Source organism: Orycteropus afer, unplaced genomic scaffold (genome assembly GCF_000298275.1).
Source record: "Orycteropus afer afer isolate SDZICR_OR568_19922 unplaced genomic scaffold, OryAfe1.0 scaffold00199, whole genome shotgun sequence".
Classification (NCBI taxonomy): Eukaryota; Metazoa; Chordata; class Mammalia; order Tubulidentata; family Orycteropodidae; genus Orycteropus; species Orycteropus afer.
This window is the reverse complement of record NW_006921786.1, coordinates 1114937-1117678: the sequence shown is the minus strand read 5'-3', so window position 1 is coordinate 1117678 and position 2742 is coordinate 1114937.

Here is a 2742-nt window from a genome sequence, read left to right as displayed (position 1 = left end):
TAACAGCCAGCATGAACCACCAGCCAGGTGGGTGAATATCATCCAGATGATTCCTATCTTCAGCTGTTAAATCAACCCTCAGTTTTGGGTTTTCCCAGCTAAGGCTGAAGACAATGTGGAACAGAAACCATTGTGTCTTTTCCAAATTCCTGGCACTGAATCCATCAGCATAATAAACTTGTTATTTTAAACCTTTATTCTTAGATAATTTTTTATGCAGGTATAGTAACTGGAACATGGTCCAAGCCACATTATCTTCCATCTACATTGTTGCCTAAAATCTACACTCAACTCAGAAACCAGAATGATTCTTCGAAATCTTCTGTCAGATGATATTACTCATCTTCTCAAAAGAGCCTTCCATTTCTCTCAGATTAAAAACCAAGGCCTTATATTGTCCTACAAAGCGTCCATTATCTGGCCCTCCCTACTTCTCTGAACTCATCTCCTACAGCTCTCTTCCCTTCCCCCTTGCCCATTTCTGCTCCTATCACAGGTCTTCTTCCTGTTCCTTAAACACTCTGGGTATATTGCTACCAAGGGCCTTTGCACTTTTTATTCCCACTGCCTGAAATACTCTTTATCCAGATAACCAGATGGCTTGCTACTTCATGTCCTTCAGACTTCTACTCAACCATTATCTTATTATAGAAGCCTTTCCAGACTACCTACCTTTCCTCCTGCTTTACTATTCTCCATAGCATCTAACCATCTAACATATTGAATATTTACTTACTTGTTTGTGTATGTTCACTTTCTATTGATTGAAATTGCCATGAGGGAATGAGTATTGCTAGTTTTTGTTTTATCCCCTGTGCTAGAACAGTGTATGACATATAGTAGACATTTAATAAGTATGTTCTGAATGAATGAATGGGTGAATGACTGTACCCACACATTGGAATGAGAACTAGGTAGAGTGTAATAAACAGTGGATTTAAAAAGAGTATATAACCTGTTTTTAGCAGTGATGACCCTTCAGATTCCTGGAAAAATTTAAAAGAAGACAAACGTCACTCTGACTTGTTGTATCTCAAGGGATTTTTTTTATTGATATCATGCTGAACACCACAAAATCTAGGACATGAACATTTTCAGTCTAGTTCCCAATCATGTCTTTTGAACAAAACTTGTATAAGACAAAAATAGTAACAATGAAAATAATCTTGTTCATTGGACAAATCCTAACCATCATCTATCTTTAGCCCTTTACTACCACTTTGACTCCAGGGTATATTCAGAAGAGGGGTCAGCATTGCTATTGTGACCTTCACTTCTGTGATAGTTGGAGCTGTGTGTCAACTTGGCTGGACCCCAGTTCTGTGTGGTTGTTCCCATGATGGGATCAGATGACTGTGTTCTGAGTGGCCAGTCTGCCCAAGGGGAGTTTCCCTAGGGGTGTGGCCTGCTTCCAAGATATCCAGGGACATCCTGGGAAGAGACACATTCTTTGAGGGATTGGAACCCTGGTGTGCAGACTCCAGACTTCCGTGAGTGAGCAGCCCACCGCTCGGCCTGGAGATCTTGGATTCATCTTTTGTTGGAGTCAACAACCAGTGTACTGCCTGCCAGCCTTGAATTTCTCAGCCCCCTGCACTTATGGAAGCTAAGGCTGCAGCCAGCCCATTTCCTCCAGAGACTTGGACTTGTCGGCTTGGACTTGTCGGCTTCTATATGCTTGTGAGCCATTTTCCGAAGATGAATTTCTCTCTCTCTCTCTCTCTCTCTAAATATATATATACACTTGCTGGTTTTTGTGTTTCTCTAGAGAACCCAATCTAACACAACTTCTAATTAAGAAATGTTTACCTCAGTGTCCTCTGTGATACCCCACTTATAAAGTCAAAAGGAATCGAGCCTGGGTCCTATATATCATATCCTTGGTCAACAGATCACCTAAATATTGAAATTACAGACAATAATATTAATAATGATGACAGGCACTTACTAAGTGCTAGACATTGTTCTAAGCATTATACATATATCAAAACTGACTGCCCTTGAGTCAGATCCAATTCATAGTGACCACTCCTTGGGTTTCTGAGGCGGTATCACTATGGGAGTAGATTCACTGACCTTCCTTCCAAGATACACATATAAATTGAAAGAGATAAAAAGCTTATATAATGTCATATATAATAATATATTAGTAAATATATTATGTAATAATATGTAATAATTATGTAAAATATCATTTAATTAATTCAACCCTATAAGGGAAGGGAGTATTAAGTTTTCACCAGGTTTATCTTTTTCATGAATGTAGAAGTACAAGATCACAAAAGCCGAGTTCCGGCAAGATGGCAGACTAGGCAGAAGTACTACACAGACCCTCTTCAACAAAGAAAAGGGAAACCAATTAACACAGACACAGAAGATAATATTGGACCCCTGAATCTTGAAGGGAAGGATACAGAAGTGGACTAAACCCCAACTAGCAGAAGAATTTGCATGAAAATACCAAAAAAGGAGACATACAGAGCTGCGGTCTGGTGGCGATCCTAAGTGACCCTGACGTCAAAGACGGCTTGGAGATTCCCGAGTGGTGGTAGGACCTAAGAATTAACCTAAAAATCACCCTGCTAGCCAGGGACTGCATGGACTGTGCATGGTGGCTGGAGAACAAACAGAGAAAGTGAAGAGAAAAGTGGGCTGAGCTGTGGACTTTTGCCGGTCCGGAGGTGCCGCCATTCTGTAGGTTTAAAAAGCAGCCTGACTATTTTGGATATTTAAAGAGACAGC